This window comes from Protopterus annectens, chromosome 1.part2 (assembly GCF_019279795.1).
Source record: "Protopterus annectens isolate FY-2018-M chromosome 1.part2, PAN1.0, whole genome shotgun sequence".
Lineage (NCBI taxonomy): Eukaryota > Metazoa > Chordata > Ceratodontiformes > Protopteridae > Protopterus > Protopterus annectens.
Window position 1 is genome coordinate 706,784,911 of NC_056727.1, and position 18,868 is coordinate 706,803,778.

The 18,868-nt window shown below is 40.1% G+C and overlaps 1 protein-coding gene across 4 annotated transcripts in view; it reads right to left on the minus strand.

Annotated features, from left to right (window-relative positions):
* STRN (striatin) overlaps window positions 1-18,868 on the minus strand; it is a 2,479,646-nt gene that overhangs the window by 1,371,815 nt on the left and 1,088,963 nt on the right. The gene's annotated exons all lie outside the window — the stretch shown is intronic.

Genomic DNA, 18,868 nt, shown 5'->3' on the forward strand with positions numbered 1-18,868 from the left:
CCAGCTGAATCTACACATAAATCTAAAGGAGATGCTGGCAGTGAAGCATGCATTCGAGGCATTCAGTTCATTCCTCCAGCAAGGACACCTGCTGATAAGGAAGGACAATACCACAGTCATGTGGTACATCAACAAACAGGGAGGCACACATCCATACCCCCTATGCCGGATGGCAATGGACCTTTGGAACTTAGGCCTGAATCTCAACATCCAACTGCAGGCCAGATTTGTACCAGGAAAAGAGAATTCACTAGCAGACAGCAGACAGCTTAAGCAGAACTACCACGGATGCTCACGAATGGATGCTGCATCCAGACATCTTCAAAACCATAACAAAGAAATGGGGAATGCCAGAAATAGACCTGTTCGCCTCCCCACTCAACCACCAACTGAAGAAACTCTGCTCAAGAGTATACCACCCATTAGCCTGGAAGGTGGACTCCCTTTCTTTCAGCTGGAAGGCCCTAACGGTATATGCCTTTCCACCTCACCCATTGATGTACAAAGTTCTATTGAAGATCAGAGAGGAACAGCCAAAGGTAATTCTGATAGCTCCAGACTGGCCAAGGCAACATTGGTACCCACTACTGAGAAGCATGTCTCGGACGAACTCATGGCCTCTACCTCTATGTCCTTTACTTCTAACGCAGAACAACTACAGGATCCTGCATCCAAACTTAAAAACACTGCAGCTAACTGCTTGGAAAATTGCATAACACAAAACCAACCTGTTTTATCTCAGAGGGTTAAGGACATTATCCTGGAGGCTCGCAGACCCTCCACAAGGAAAACATATTCAGCCAAATGGAAGAGATTCCTCATTTGGAGTGCAGCAAAGGGAACAAATGTCACACTGGCAAACCTAGCACACATCCTAGAATACTTAGCAGAACTGTTCCACAATGGCCTGTCCTATTCTTCCATTAAGATTCATGCATCAGCAATTTCAGCAGAGTACAACATGGATCCTCCTGTGTTCTCTCATCCTCTTCCTCAGACAATTTTTGAGAGGGATCAAAAATGTAAAACCTCCAAGGAAACCACCTCTACCTGCATGGGATCTCAATTTTGTGCTAGAAAAATTAACACTTCCTCCCTTTGAACCAGCAGCAACAGCAGACTTACAGTTCTTATCTTGGAAAACTGCCTTCCTGCTAGCAATCACTTCAGCAAGAAGGGTATCCGAGTTACAGGCATTAATGGCAGTTCAGCCTTTTCTCATCTTTCACCAGGATAGAGCGTCTCTGAGAACCAATCCTACTTTTATGCCAAAGGTGGTATCCAGGGTATCCTTGAACCAAGCTATTCATTTACCTACATTCTTCCCCAACCCACAGAACAGGGGGGAAAAACTACTACACACTTTGGATGTACACAGACAACTGCGCTACTATCTGGACAGAACTAAGGCCAGCAGAAAAACTGACCAGCTTCTGGTAGCATATGCAACAGGAGTGCAAGGGAAAGCAATTTCAAAACAGACAATCTCAAAATGGATAGGAAATTGCATTCGATTCTGCTACTCATTTCATGGAAAGACAACTCCTGAAAATATCAGGCCTCACTCCACAAGAGCTACAGCCACCACTACAGCTTTCCTACGAGGAGTGGCTACCAAAGACATTTTAGAAGCTGCTACTTGGAGCTCCGTGCATACATTTGCCAAGCATTACAATCTTCCTTTATACTCCAGATCCCGAGCAGGTTTTGCAACTGCTGTTTTACAAGGGATCTTAACTACACCATCATTATCTTAGTGCCTCCTCCCCCAGTTTGGCTATGGTATTCTACCCATATGTTATGACTGCAGATGCATCCTTGAAGGACATAGTACAGTTTTGTAACTACCATAAATGTAGATGTCCGATAGGTATGCATCTGCAGTCAGGATTACCCACGCTCCTTCCCCTCTGTGGTATTCCTAGGGTACTTACCCCTCTCTTAGCTAGCTGGGGGAATCTATTATGGTTTATTTGTTTGTATGTATATATGTATATATACTTTTTGTTTTCTACTGTTTGAAATTTGCTGCTTTTATACAAATTTAGCCTTCCTTGAGGGCACCTGGCATCTGGGGCAAGAAACACTGAGGAAAATGGCGTCGGCTGATGCCTTTATACCCCAGGAGCTGTGACGTCGGGTGAAGTGCGACATCAGCCGAGGCCGGGCCCAGACTTTGGAATCGGGCCGACCGAAGGGCTGCCTGAGGCAGGACAAACCCATATGTTATGACTGCAGATGCATACCTATCGGACATCTACATTTATGGTAGGTACAAAACTGTACTTTCTTCTTACTCCCTTTCCTAATTTAGTGAATGTATTCATTTTGTTTCTTAGGTTCATAAGTTCATGAGTAGGTACTAGGCTATTGGCCCTAGGGCCTATATAAGCCTAGCCAAAAAGGTACCGTTGCTTTTGCCACCCAAGAAAATGATTTTCCTGTGCCCCTGTCGACCAGAGCCACAGAGGTGATCCCCAGGATGAATTTCCTATTTCCCATCCAGTCATCAAGATTTTTCTTGAAGAGTGCTAATGAGGAGCTTTGTTTGATATAGATAGGCAGTTTGTTCCAGAGTATGGGAAGCCTCTGGGACAGAAATCTATCCCTCCAGCATGTTCTGTTTATTGTGGTGAAAAAGTTTAGGTCCCTAGAGCGTGTAGCTCAGAGGAATTGGAATTTTTTTTTTTAAGTGGAGCATGTCCAACAGCTCTGAGTTTGACGTAGCTTTGTATGTTAGGCAGAGATCGCCTCTGAGTAGGTGATATGTGACAGAGGAAAGCTGGAGTTTTTTGTGACAGTCTGCGTAGGTTACCTCTTTGAGGCTGGTAATCCTCTTTGTGAGGTATTTCTGCGGCCTTTCCAGTTGTAGATGTCTTGTGATGTATATACTTAAAGGGGCGTTGTACTCCTATAATGGGTGTCTAAAGAGTGACGAGTAGATGGGAACAGTGACCTCTTTTTTCTTGGATGAAAAACCTTTTGTGATGAGGTGTGCCACATAGAAGGATTTCCTGACTACTGTGGCGATGTGATTATCAAAGGAGAGACTGCTGTCCACCTGTTTCCCAAGGTCTCATCACACTTTTGTTAAGTAGACTACCACCTGTGTGGTAGTTCATGGGTACAGAGTTTTTACCAAAGGGGATGACAGTGCACTTTTTGACATTGAGCTTGAGGCCATGGCTTTGACACCAGACATCTGTCTCAGTGAGGCCCTTTTGTAAGATGTCTACATAGTTAGGAGTTTCAATTATGGCTCCTAGTTTGCAGTCATCTGCAAACTTCATTCGCCATTCGCCAAAGATCTTCTGTTAGCCTGTACTTCAGAGTAGATACCAAACAGGAGAGGACCCAGGACCGAACCCTGTGGTACTCCACTTATCACAGGTCTGAAGTCGGATTTGGAGTCTGCTACTTTCACAGTGTGGGTTCTGTCAGTGAGCCAGTTGGCTACCCATCTTGTGACATACGGATTTATACCTAGTTTAGTGAGTTTACCTATAATTCCAGAGTGGGGGATGGTGTCAAAAGCCTTGGCGAGATCTAGATAGGCTGTGTGAATCACCTTACCCTCTTCTATAGCTTTGGTGACCGCTTCAAAGAAATCTATCTGGTTTAGGAGACATTATCTGCCTTTTACAAACCCGAACTGGGTGGGGTCCAGAGTTTGGAGATTACCAATGTCTTTGTTAAGTTCCATGATAATATGTTCTATGGCCTTGCAGACCAGGCTCTTCAGGCTAATGGGGTGCTAGTTCCTGGGGTCCGTGGTGGCTCCCCCTTTGTGGAGTGGGATAACCATCGCAGTGCTGCATTCAGTGGGCACAAAGCCTGAGCTGAGGCTATGATTCATCATGTTTAGGTGAGGTGCCAGTTCGTTCTGTAGTTCGTGTAAAACGCAGCCTGGGATGTTGTCAGGTCCCATGGATGCTGTGTTCTTCGCTTTGGAGAGTGTGGCTTTTACCTGTGCAGTCGTGATTACAGGAACTTTGCATTCTTCCGGTATGGAGATGGGCCCTTTAGGGGGTGGGGTGGGGGGTAAAGTTAGCACTGAAACTATGTGCCAGGATATTGGCAATATCAGTTAGTTCTGTATATTTAGTGCAATTGTACTGCAACTCAAAGCAGATCTGAGTGTTGCCATTGAGATGCTTGACACAGGTATAGAATGCTTTGTGGTTGTCTTTAGAATCCGTGACAATTTTGTTTTCGTAACTAGCTTTGGAGGATTTTGAGGGATCTCCGCTTCTTACTGAGGTTGACCAGGGAGTTCCTCCAATCCTGGGATTTTACTCTTTTCAGTTTCTTTCTTCTGTTGTAGAGTTTGTTTATGGCAGGGGACCACCAGATTGGTTTCCTTTTTTTGGAGAACAGCATCTTGGTTCTGTTAGGGATAGCACGATCCATGCACTCGTGTACGTGCTTATAAAGTGCATTTGTGTAGGATTCAGCAGTTGTACCTCTATTGTCCGTCTGCATGGGTGTTGTGAAGTTTGCCACTTCTGTCTTAAGAAGTATGACGTTTGCTATGGAGAAATTTTTTACGGTGGTTTCCCTAATGGGGGGGTGGGGGCAGGATGTGGATGTCTAGGGTGATTAGCTTGTGGTCGGATCTGGCGAATGAGGAATTGACCTCTGGTGTGGAACACCGTTCTCCCATGTTGGTAATAACTAGGTCTGGGATATTGCTGTCACTGGTGGGGGTGTGGATAAGTTGATCCAAGGTGTTGGAATTTATGAATTCCAGAAAATGTTGAGCAAAAGAGTTGGTACATAAGTAGTTTTCCCAGTTAATGGTGGGGTAGTTGAAATTGCCCATTATTAGGGTGTTGGGTTGTACCCTAATATTTTCCAGTACATCAAAAAATGAGGAGTGGGAATCCTGGGGCATGGTGGGGGATCTGTAGCAAGTTACAATTTGGATTGTGGTCTTGCTCAGAGTTAGTTGCACTTGGATAATATCAGATGCATTATGTTGAGCAACTTGCCTGGAGGTGTCGATATCCTTAATGAATATGGGCAAGTCTCTACCTTTAGTGTTTTGGTCCAGGTTAGGTGGCCGAAAGGTGTGGTATGAATTATAGCCTGGTAATGCAGGGGTGCTCTCTGGAGCCTTGAACCAGGTCTCTGTCACTGCACAGATGTCGATGTTCTCCATTTTAAGCTTATCGAGTTATTGTCTCAGAATGTTAACCTTTCATCCCGTCTGGATGAGGTTTTGAGCTCTCAACAGGCATCTAATCTTCATGGGTTGGACAATGGGGGGCATGTTAGAGGCAGCCCTTCTGTTGCACCTAAAGTGACATTTGATTCAAAAGATACTTCCTACAATAGGTAGGCTTGTTCCTGCATCAACCGACGACCACCATCCGGGCACCCAGGTTATCACTGGAAGGTTGGTTCATGGTCTGTTACCTATACAAACAGGCAGTGGTTCTTTATCTGTATCTAACGTACAAAGTATGCCTATTTTAAATGTATGGTTAAATTGTTCTTTCTTTTTTGAACAATGGCGAGAAAGCTGCATACGATCAAGGTATCGAAGGAGTATCTGACTTGCCTTCTAAACTCAACGTTTTTGATCATTATCTCATGAAGTTAAGAAAAATTCAGTTAGAAATTGCTTATTTTGGTGAATGCAAATGAGCAGGTGTGGTCCCAAAAGGACTTCGATCCTGGCAATATCCTACAGGCCTGGAGGGAGGGGTCCCTTTTCCATCTTGAGTTAACTCAATTGTTTGATAGACATGGGTTTGAGCTCATGGACCTTATTGGTAAACATGATCAACTGGCAGCTGAAAATTTGACACTGGACATAATCATATTGGATGGGGAGATTAAAAGTGACTTTAATTTCCACAGGTATAGGTTCGATTCGGACCTATACCAGTATTGATGAACAAATAACGAAACTAACAGCAACAAAGATTAAAAAATTAAATAGAGATGTTAAAGTCTATAAGAGGGTATGGCCTACCCAAAACCTCCAGCATCCCAGGGCAATTTTCTGTCCTTTAAAGCATGGAGACCGGAGAGAAGTAATTCTACCAGGTCCGTTGAGACGGACAGAGGAAAAGGACCCAGTATCTTGGAAACCCCTTCTGTTGACTCTCTGGAGACCATGGATCCAGTTAGACGTAGTGAAAGATTAGCTGGCCAGCAAAAGTCCATCAATTCCATTGATGAAATAGAAGGTCCAAATTTTCAGGACCCAGCCTAGTCTCCACCGTTGGACCAGGTCCGGAAAGCCAACAACCGGTCCAGGAACAGGAGGAATTAATTTTGCCTCTACAGGGCATTGACTATAGCATTTTGAGATCCAATACCATTGTATACAATACTGGAAGGGATTTCAGAATATATAATTTCTCGGATTTCCACTTTGAACAGGAATTAGTGGACTTGTTGGCAAAAGGATTCTCCTTTGTCCCTTCTAAAGAAGCTGATTTGGCATCATCTGTTTTTGACCTAGAATTATTTGTTAGAAAATTAAACCTTCAGGTACTTTTAGGTAACCTTTCCAGGGTTAAAGGCGATTTCTTTATTTCAAGTACCTATAACCCCCCTCTACACCCATCTTTAAATGTATTCGAACAAGTGTGTGAATTAGACATGCGCCATACTTTAAACCGTCCTTTACCAAATCAAAGCAATAAACCCAACATCATTAAGGAAGAAAAAGTGTTTAGATTCACTAACCAACTCTTCAGTAAGAGTCATGCAACCTGATAAGGGAGGAGGGTTGGTAGTTATGAATGAGGAAGTTTATATTAGGAAAATGGAAAATATTCTCAGTAGCGACACATATACTGACATATCCAGAAATGAATTCAACACAGGTAATTCCAGATTGTCATGTTATTTTAGAGCTATGTTCATTAATGGAACCATAGACCTGGATTTACTAAATTATATTTCCTTACCTACATATAGAATTCCTACCATCTTTGGATCTCCCAAGATCCACAAGGACTCTTCCAATCCACCTATGCACCCACTGGTTAGTGCCAGGGGCAGTATCACTTATGCCTGTGCAAAAGTAGTAGATACTCTTCTTCAGAAGTATGTGACCAGTGAGTCTCAGATTTCAAAAGATTCTTGGTCTTTCCTCTCTTGGATCAACCAGACTACTTACAGTGAGGATAGTAATTTTTTAACTGTCGATGTGAAGGATCTTTATTCCTCCATCCCTCACTCAGTAGCCCTAGATTGGCTTCCAGTCATGTTAACAAGAAAAAAAGCTCCAGTGAATGAAATCCAAATGGTTAGTGAACTATTGGATATAATCTTGACTCATAATTATGTATGTTTTAACAATAGATTTTTCTATCAGTTAATAGGGGTGCTGATGGGTTCCCCTTGTGGAGCCAGTGGAGCCAATTTGGTTATGGCATATTGGGAGGTCAGCTACATTTTATCCAACCCCCTATTTATGGATAAAGTCTCCTTGTGTACCCAATTTTTGGATGATATTTTTATCATCCTGAAGGGTAACGTTGAGTCAGTCAACAAACTAATGGAGTTGTTTAATGCATCTACAGAATTTCTCCGGTTCATCCACAATTTCACTACCGACAGGGTAGCCTACTTGGATATTGACCTTGTGAAGGATAAAGAAAAAAGATGTTTCATAGCCAAGATTCATAGAAAGGAGACTTTTTCGAATAGCTATGTCCACTTTAACAGTTGCCACCCATTCTCTCAAAGGTCAGCTATCAAAGGACAATTGGTCAGGGCTGCCCGTATGGTAACCCGAGACTGTGATTTCTTGGAGGAATTGTTCTTTTATGTCCAACCTGTTTTTAAACCGGGGTTATCCAATAGATCTCATCAATAACCTAGTAGGAGAGGTCCAGAACAAGAGGGCTACCGGGGTTTATACACCAATTTTGAGTCAAGATTCCTTGGAGCAAGATACTAATGTTATGCATAGAGTTCTAGTAACTCCAATGTTTAACAGTTTTATACTGACGTACAGTATGGACGCCAAAGAATTATTTTCCATTATACTGAAAAATTGGAATTTAATACTTCAGGATGACTCGCTTAGTAGATCAATGGTTGAACGACCAAGAATAGTGTTTAGAAGGAGTTCCAGCCTTAAGGGTATCTTACAGAAGAAACTGCCAACACTCAGTACCAGGGATGGCACGTTTAAATGCAACATGTGCCGGTACTGTAGATGTCCTTCATGGATGCATCTGCAGTCATAACAAATGGGTTGTCCTGTCGTCAGGCAGCCCTTCGGTCGGCCGGATTCCAAAGTCTGGGTCCGGCTTCGGCTGATGTCGCACTTCACCCGACGTCATCTCTGCTGGTCTTCGGGTATAAAGGCATCAGCCGACGCCATTTTCCTCAGTCTTTCTTGCTGCGTGGCGCCCGAAGCAGAAGCTGTTCGCAAGTGCCGGTCTGTCAGATTCAGAGATTACTACTACCGAATACTACTTCGAAGACTTCTAAAAAGCTAAGTACCCCGTTGGGGACTCTTTCTTGCCTCAGCCGATGTCAGAAAAAGTCAATAACTGTTTAACTTGTGGGAAACAAATACCTCATAAAGATTTCCACTCTTACTGTCTGCCTTGCTTAGGCCCAGACCACGACGTAGCAGCCTGTTCGGCCTGTGCTTCCTTCAACCGACGAACGCTTAGGCGTCGGTCGGAGTTTGCTGAACAATTTTTCGGCTCAGATTTTGCTTACATTATGCCGTCGGATCCTCCGACTACCCAAATTATTAAAAAACGCAAAGAAAAAGACCGGCACTCGCGGTCCGCGGTTTCGGCCGAAACCACGGTTAAGCAAGCCGCGAGTGTCTCGGTTTCGGCCAAAACCGAGAAAACTGGTCAATCTTCAGCTGAATCCATGACTACTACTGAGGCTCCTGCTACCTTACTTGAATCGGCCTCAGAAATTTTGCCTACAACTGTGGTTCCTAGTGATTTATCAGACACCATCCCTTTGGATGTCTCTACCCCAGCACGTGGTGCTGCTAGGCCTACTGCAGCCATGTCTATTAAGGCCTTTGCCAGGGCTAAAGCAGCCAAATCTGCTAAATCAGTGCCTGTTAAGCTCCCCTCACACAGGCCCACTTCTAGTTCCCAAATGCTTACTCTGGCAGAAGATTTAATATCCTTAATTAGGGGATCCCAATCTCACCCAGACAGGGCAAAGACCTACAGCAGAGCCCCCCGAGCCAGTGTCCACTGATGATTCTGCGGATGACTCAGACATTACAGACCAGCCAGAGGCTCCTTTTTCTACTTATGAAGATTCCGATGCTGAAGAATCCATTCCAGCTGCCTCTCCACCAGAGGAATTTTCCTTTGGGGAAACCTTACATGCCATGAGAGAACAATTCCAATGGCAGGGACAAGATTTCTCAGATTCAAGAAAAAGGCTTAGGACTTTTCTGCACTTACCACAACATAGGCCCTTAGCTATACCTCCTGTACTGCCTGTTGTGGATGATGCATTTAATGATGTTTGCACTGCTCCCCTCGCTTAGTAGATCAATGGTTGAACGACCAAGAATAGTGTTTAGAAGGAGTTCCAGCCTTAAGGGTATCTTACAGAAGAAACTGCCAACACTCAGTACCAGGGATGGCACGTTTAAATGCAACATGTGCCGGTACTGTAGTTATGTCAAGACAGGTTCTAGATATGTAATAATAGATTCGTTATATTACATCAGGGGAAAATACAACTGTCTAAGCACACAAGTGGTATATATATCTCAATGTTCTTGTTGTCCAGCGTTCTATGTCGGGGAAAACCCACAGGAAATTGCACAAATGCATATATGAGCATTTATATGCCATGAGAAAAGGCAAAAAGGAGAATGCCTTAGCTAAACATACTTTGGAAAATCCAAATCATATCTTTAAGTTTTATGTTCTAGACCAGGTCAAATCTGATGGTAGAGGAGGTCCGATATCCCTCCTCTTGGAATACAGGGAGTTGGTATGGCAATTAAGATTGGATGCGTGCCATACACCTGGCATTAATGGCACTTTGTCTTTAACTTACCTTTTAAAATTAAAGAGGCTGAATAGATGATATTTTCTACCTTTTAAATAGGCTACACCTGGAATTTATATTACTGCTGAATATTTTGTTTAGATAGGTTTGATTTCTAAACCACCACCACAGTAACTATACAGATTATAGCAAAACACAGCAACAGAAGAACAAAATAACAGCAAAACACCAAACAGCCAGTACTTTCTTCTCCTTTAATGTGAAATGATCTGGTACCTCGGCAGTTCGCCTTCAAGGATCACAATCAATTACTGCATAATAGCAGCTTTTATAATAATATCCAAAGAATCAATTATTCAATTAACTAATGAACATCACAATAGGAGAAACAAGAATACTTTTTTTTAAAGTGATCAAGTGAGTTAGTGAATTTCATAAATAAATACATATTATTTTATCATTCACAATAATAAATACTTCATAAATTTATACAATATAAATACAAAGTTCATAACTTGTGTTCAAAAATGTTTACAAAATCATAAATAATTCATTAAATGAACTATTTCAGATGCCCAGTTCTAAATTTAAACCAAAAGGTTTTAAAGTGTTGAATTTTTAGGATCATCCTGGTTTCCAGCTCTAATAGCTTCTCAGAAACATTGTCACCACTCTTAATGAAAGGTTTCCCCAAAACTCCATATTTTAAACTGTCAATTTTCCCTTCATGAAATTCAAAAAAATGCTTGGCTACTGGACTAAGTAAATTTAAATTTCGAATGTCCCTCAAATGTTCCAAAATCCTGAGTCTGACCATTCTCTTAGTTTGTCCAATGTACCAAACGCTATTACAACTACAAGTTAATGCATACACAACCCCAGTAGATTTACAATTAAAATAATGCCTAGTAGCATGATAGATATTATTAATAGAGTTAATATTAATTACTCTATTACAAAGACTACAAGAACCACATTTGAAGGTTCCTACACTAATGGCATGAGAAACTTTGTTGTAACTACAATTGTTATTTAATATTTCTATTAAATTTTTTCCTTTTTTAAAAGAAAATGTAATGTGGTATGGAAAAAATTCACCTATGCCTTCATCCTCACTGACCAAGTACCAAAACCTCTTGATTAAAGAAACGAATCTTTCAGAAAAAGAGGGTGTACTTCGTCACAAAAAATATGTCCTCCACATTTCTTTCCTTCTTTAAAGGATCCGATTTAAACTTAATGGCATGTCCGACCTTATTCTTGTTCATCACTTTAAAATGTGTTAATCTATCTGATTTATGTATGGATAATGATATGTTTAATGTCTTGAGCAAAGGGAGCAAATTTGTTCCTACGTTTTTTCCGACTTTTGCTGACATTTATCTAGAAATTAGGGCATTTATTCGCAAGCTTTTGCTGAGAGTATATTTTAAAAAATTTGTCAATGTGAATACGAAGAAGCATTTGAATGTTTTAAATGAAGCTCATGATGACTCTTTTGAAGAAACTGAGTTTGATGAGAGTTTAATGAATTTGTCCATATATAATTATGACTGTTCTGTTTGTTCCGATTCTGATACTATTTCTGATGTGAACTATTTGACTGGTTATGGTAAGTTGAAGATGCCTAAATTTAAAAATGTCAAAAGCAGCTTCACACCAGTCATTTCGGTTCCTGCTATCACAACTTTTCAGAAGGTGCTTCTGAAAGAAACGGAGGCATCATTTAAGGAATTTTGTAGGGAGAAAAAACACTTTAATCTGAATAGAATGGAATGGCAAGCCTTAAAAAATCTTAAAGGCTTAAAACATCATTACATTTTTAAGTGTGCTGATAAGGGAGGTAATTGGGTCATTTTGAACAGACCCGATTATTGTAGGATGGTTTATAGACTACTTTCTAATGGTGAAGATTATCACAAACTTGACTGTGACCCTCTCAAAGGTTATAATGATAAACTGTTATTTTTATTGGAAAGGGGAGAACGACTAGGATTTTTTTCACAAAATGACATTAAAAAAATGTATGTAAAAGACCCCACCACACCTATACTATATGCCCTACCCAAAGTCCACAAAGATTTGGTTCAGCCACCTGGAAGGCCGATAGTTTCAGGGATAGGCTCTTTTGTGGAGAATGTTAACATTTTTTTGGATTTTCAGTTAAAAATTCATTTAAACAAGGTTAGTGCTCACATTAGTAATACCCAAGAATTGATAGATATCATTTCTAAGATTAGTTGGAATTATGAATATTACTGGGTGACCATTGACGTCAAATCTTTGTACACGAACATTGACAAGAGGTGGGGACTTGAGGCTATTCATAGCATGTTAGGTGAAGGTCCTAGGACTAACTTTCTGATTACACTATTGGAGTTTTGTTTAACTCATAACTACTTCATGTTCAATAATGAATATTTTTTTACAAATCAAGGGAACAGCAATGGGAGCTGCCTATGCTCCTACTTATGCTGTTTTATACATGGATTTTTTTGAAAAGAGATTTTTATATCCTACTGATTTTTTCAAGCATAAGGTAGTCTTATACAAGCGTTTCATTGATGATTTAATTTTTATCTGTAAAGGGGACATGTCTGAATTTTGTGATTTTTTTGAACTTCTGAGCAATAATGAACATAATCTTTCATTTTCTTATGAAATAAATAGAAATGAAATAAATTATTTGGATTTAACTTTATTTAATAGAGATGATGTTGTTGAGTTCAGACCTTTCAGAAAGAGCACTTCTGTTAACATGTTTTTGCATGCTACCAGCATGCATCCCCCTCATTTGTTGAAAGCTCTACCTTTTGGTGAATTTAAAAGAATACATTCACATACTAGTTTGGAATGTGAGTTGGGTTATGAGTTACATGAGGTTTATTCGAGGCTTATTGAAAGAGGGTATGATAAAAAGCAGTTGTTAGATGGTATGGATAAAGTGATGAACAAGAATAAGGTCGGACATGCCATTAAGTGTAAATCGGATCCTTTAAAGAAGGAAAGAAATGTGGAGGACATATTTTTTGTGACAAAGTACACCTCTTTTTCTGAAAGATTCATTTCTTTAATCAAGAGGTTTTGGTACTTGGTCAGTGAGGATGAAGGCATAGGTGAATTTTTTCCATACCACATTACATTTTCTTTTAAAAAAGGAAAAAAATTAAAAGAAATATTAAATAACAATTGTAGTTACAACAAAGTTTCTCATGCCATTAGTGTAGGAACCTTCAGATGTGGTTCTTGTAGTCTTTGTAATAGAGTAATTAATATTAACTCTATTAATAATATCTATCATGCTACTAGGCATTATTTTAATTGTAAATCTACTGGGGTTGTGTATGCATTAACTTGTAGTTGTAATAGCGTTTGGTACATTGGACAAACTAAGAGAATGGTCAGACTCAGGATTTTGGAACATTTGAGGGACATTCGAAATTTAAATTTACTTAGTCCAGTAGCCAAGCATTTTTTTGAATTTCATGAAGGGAAAATTGACAGTTTAAAATATGGAGTTTTGGGGAAACCTTTCATTAAGAGTGGTGACAATGTTTCTGAGAAGCTATTAGAGCTGGAAACCAGGATGATCCTAAAATTCAACACTTTAAAACCTTTTGGTTTAAATTTAGAACTGGGCATCTGAAATAGTTCATTTAATGAATTATTTATGATTTTGTAAACATTTTTGAACACAAGTTATGAACTTTGTATTTATATTGTATAAATTTATGAAGTATTTATTATTGTGAATGATAAAATAATATGTATTTATTTATGAAATTCACTAACTCACTTGATCACTTTAAAAAAAAGTATTCTTGTTTCTCCTATTGTGATGTTCATTAGTTAATTGAATAATTGATTCTTTGGATATTATTATAAAAGCTGCTATTATGCAGTAATTGATTGTGATCCTTGAAGGCGAACTGCCGAGGTACCAGATCATTTCACATTAAAGGAGAAGAAAGTACTGGCTGTTTGGTGTTTTGCTACTATACAGATTATACCTGGTACTTCACAAATTGTTAACCTCTTGTTTACTTATTTTGGTTGTGATTTATAAGCCAGTATTTTGCCATTATTTTTGGAATATCCTTTGAATTTTTTGTAATTTTTCCTTGGACCTATTTAGTTACAGTGATAGAAATATAGGGAGGTTACATATTTCACATTTAGGGGTACCTGCACCTGTATTTTTGTTCTTCATTATTTTGTTATTTTATTATCTTTTAAATTATTCTTAGTGCAGTTGTTAAAAGTATTTTTACTGTACTTATATATCATAATGTTTTTATCAATTATAAATGTGTTAGTCTAGGAGTACATTTCATCTTCAGATGGTGTAGGCGAAATACACCTTCATAGTATAACTCATTCTTTTTAATATTTTCATTGTGACTAACATCGAGAAGGTACCTGCCAGTTCCTTTATCTTTATTTGTATGCAGCCGTGTCTATAAACAAAAGGGGAGGAAGTTAATTTCCCCACAGGAGTTGTACTACGACAATAAAGTTTAGCATCGACCAAGTTCTATATTGGTTTATTTATAAATACAAAAGCCGTGAGCTTAACTGAACTGTTGACTTGGGTGAGTCTAATCAGATTGTTTACAATCTGCAATTTTAGGATACAACCCAAGTAAAACCACTGCTTTTTTCTGTTTTTAGCGGTGTATTATAACTTTATAGAATTGTTTTGTAAACACTGCTTTGGTTGTTATTAGGTACATGTGATATGCTATAACTAGCGTTCCTGTTGTAGGTACATCCAAGATTTATTGTGCATTCACGTTACATTTTAATTGTTGTGGGACTATACAAAAGTTTAAATGTTAGGTTAAATGGTAGTAATCATGTGACTTTTAAGGATGTATTTAAACCAGGTGGTTGATATTACAATTGTTTTATGTTTTTCTGAAGAAGTCAGCGTGTGGCTGACGAAAAGCCTGTAAATAGAGCTTTAAATAGAGTGCGGTATTTTGGATATTTTACTGGACTGTTACTTCGCTATTGTGCTATCGTATTTTTGAACTGTACCCACTGGTCCGGAACGCATCCAGTTTGGTGTTATAGTTTTATTTTTGTACGCTAATTTGGATTTTAAGGAGTGCCTCCAGTGAGTGCATTTTGAGGTTTAGACTTCTAGCATTGAGTATCATTACCCTCAGATTTTGCTTGCTTGTACCTGTTACAGTGGTGAATTTGTCATTTGAATCTTGCCTAAAAAAGGCACCATAGGGGTGGCAAGAGCCTTATTCAGTATCTGGAATCCCAAGGGCAACAGGTGCAGGCCATCTCTGGAAAGCATCGTGGTCTCTCGATCATGTCATCCCAGGCAGACAGATACTGGATCCCCCTTAAAATGACACCAGAAGCTCAGCCAATTGTTGAAGTTAATCATTTTTTCCTTGTACTGTGGTGTCATTCTGGGTGATGGCAGGATGCTACTCAGGGCTAGGGTCATACCTGCTTGGCCTATAAGATCTGAGAGCTCCTCCATCTCTCTCTTCATGTAGTCCAGGGAGGTACACCAGCCTTCTAGGCTCAATGCACTATTTCAAGGGTGCAAGTGTGGTACACTGGGCAAGAAAGCATGAAGATGGCCTAGGGGGGAATGCTGATTTATACTGGGAATGTCCTGATGTCCCAGGGGATGGAATCTACTATGCTGAGTAGGAAGGAGTTCAAGCTGTACAAGTCGGCATGGGCAATCAGAGATAGTGTATGAAGTCCCAACAGTTAAGGCAGTTGCAATAGTGGTACACTTGATCATCAGCAGTTATGGGTAAGATCTTGCACAGCTGTACTTTATTATCCGTTGTCTTTTTTTTTTTCCATCTGATTCATCCTTTGGTTTATCGAATATGGCTGGATGTTCTATAATCAAGATCCCATATGTGTTTTGGCTCCACCTTCTCAGAAATATACTCTTTTAATATCTCCCAAGTACTTTTTGGTAGCTATTTAATCTATTCCAAATTGACTTGGATAAAAAAAAGACATTTGGTATGAAAGTTATGTACTCATAACGATAGAGTTGTGTTGTCTTTTTGTCTATTTTCAGCATTCCTCCCACCTTCCCCCTTCCAAGTTTCTCAGCTGGTGCTCCTCTTTGAATGTACTTAACCAAGAACCTTATGCAACCTCAGTTGGTTGCAACCTTTCTGTGTCATGACCTGATGGGATAGCACGATCTATGCATTCTTGCAGGTGCTCATAGAGTGCCTTTGTAAGGGATTCAGCAGCTTGGACAGTGTTGTCCTTTAGCATGGGGGCTGTGAACCTTTCCACCTCGGTCTTAAGTAACGTGAAGTTTGCTTTTGAAAAGTTTTTCACGGTGGTTTCCTTGATTGGGGGTGGGGGCAGAATGTGGCTATCCAGACTGATTAGTCTATGGTCTGATCTAACCAGCGAGGGTTTGACCTCCGGTGTAGAACACCGGTCACCCATGTTGGTGATGACCAGGTCCAGTATGTTGTCACCTCTGGTTGGGGAGTTGACCAGTTGATCCAGGGTGTTTTAGTTTATAAATTCTAGGAAGCGTTGGGCAAAGGAGTTAGTACTTTAGTTCGCCCAGTTAATGTTTAGGTAATTGAAATCATCCAGTATTAGGGTGTTTGGTAGGACCTTCATATTTTCCAGTGTCTCCAGAAACTTGGAATGGGGGTCGTGGGTTATGGTGGATGATCTGTCACAAGCTACAATTTGAATTGCAGTTTTGCCTGTTAGTTGCACATGGATGATTTGTGAGGCATTGTGCTGTGCCACTAACCTGGAGGTGTGGGAATCCTTGATTAATATGGATACACCCCCACATTTTGTGTTTCGGTCCTGGTTCTGTGGCCGAAAAGTATGGTATGAATTAAAACCTTGTAGTGCTGGGGTGCTCTCTAGAGCCTTAAACCAGGTTTCTGTTACTGCACAGATATCAATGTTCTCCATACTGAGGAATGCCTCGAGTGCATGCATTTTGTGGTTTAGACTTCTGGCGTAGAGTAGCATTATCCTCTGTTTTCGGTTACTTGTGCTTTTTACAGTGGTGGGTTTGTCTCTTGAGCCTTGCCTAAAAAAGGCACTATGGGGGCGGCAAAAGCCTAAGGGTGACAGGTGCAAGCCATCTCTTGTGAGGGCAGGATGCTGGTCAGGGTCATACCAGCCTGGGCTTCATGATCAGAGAGCTCTTCCATGTCTCTCTTCTTGTAGTCCAGGGAGGTACGTCTCAGGTCATTTACACCAACATGGACAATGACAGAATCGTATTTGTACTTGTTCTGGAGTGACCTGAGTGCTTGTGTTACGTGACGGATCCTGGCACCCGACAGGCAGCTAACTGTAACCTTCTTGTCCAGCCTAGTTAGTGGGACATCAGTGTGCCTGACTATAGAGTCGCCTATTACTAGTGTGTTGGGTATGTTATTTTTCCTTAAGGGCTGTGATTGCGTGGCACACTGATCATGTGAAGTATGTGTTTCATGGTTTGTGATGGGCTGTGGAGGTTGCTTGGGTGTCTGCTTTGGAGGTCTCTTGCTTTTGCAGATTTTTATTTAGAGCCTCCTAGTATGTTTTTGTGTATTTGTGTGTTATTTGCCGGTGTTGGTTTAGTTGGTTTATGTGAGACTGGTGGTGTGTTGCAAGTATTTTCCTTCTCCTCTTGACTGTCAGTTCCAGTCTTGGGTTGAGAGAGCTTTGCCTCCAGTTTGGCTGTATAATTGCATCTATCGCATATATTAGTATTTGGTGGTAGGAGGAGAGAGTTGTCTGTGTACATGAGGCATTTGTAACATTGCCTCAAAATGCCCAGATTCACCAGTTGGACTGGAGAGTACACCTGGAACTGCCCTTTGGACATGGCTGAAAAGGTAAAGTGAGCTGTTTTACTGATTAGCTGGTAGGGACGAATAGAGAGAGCCTTGTCCTTTTGGACAGTGTAGGGGTTCTAGTGCTAGGGTTAATTAGTGCTTGTTTTGAGCAAGTGCTGGGCTGTGAAATGAATGGTTTGAGTGCTTCACTTGAAAATTTGTCTAGTTCCAAGGGAAAAATTGAAGAGCAGACTTTGTGGAGCTGGGAATACTTGAACCGTAGCTAACCGGCACTGCCCAGCATGCAAAACCGCTCAAATGCAGCTTTTATAGCAGGGAAATGAAAGAGAAATTAGCCCAAAATGGCCAATAAACTACTAACTTCTGGGCTACAGCAAACGAGGCGCATAAATTTCAGAAAGAAACCGATCAAATAAGTAGGCACAATAAGCCTTTAACCAGAAATTCCCAGCTCAGAAGGGCAGAATCTAGCCTTTCCTCTAACAAAAGTGCAGACCACAAACCTTCTTAATGTAAAATAATTGGCCTGAAGCCCAAGTGCTTAAACCAGAACTAATGCGCTTTTAGAATAAGACACTGAGCCTTCAATCAGCAATTCCCAACTTAGAAGGATGTAAGCTACCTGTCCTGCCACAGCAATGCAGTCCACAAACCTTAATGTAAAACAACTGGTTTGAAGCCCAAGTGCTTAAACCAAAAGACTTAGAATAACAGTTAAAATTTAGTCAGGCTACTAGCAAGCAGTAATAAATGTAGCAGAATAAACGCAACTGAGTACTTTTAAGAAGATGCAAAAGCAAAATAAGGTAATAAAGTAGTAATAGACACAAATACAGTAAAAGCAGATAAAGTGCAAATTGTTTATATATATATATATATATATATATATATATATATATATATATATATATATATATATATATATATATATATATATATATATATATATATATATATATAAACAGTAGAAAAAAACAAATTAATTTGAACAAATTACCCAATTAACCGGTAAAAAAAACTCGTAACTGAGCCCTGTTCCAGCAGTCTTCAATCAGACAAGTTCAGGG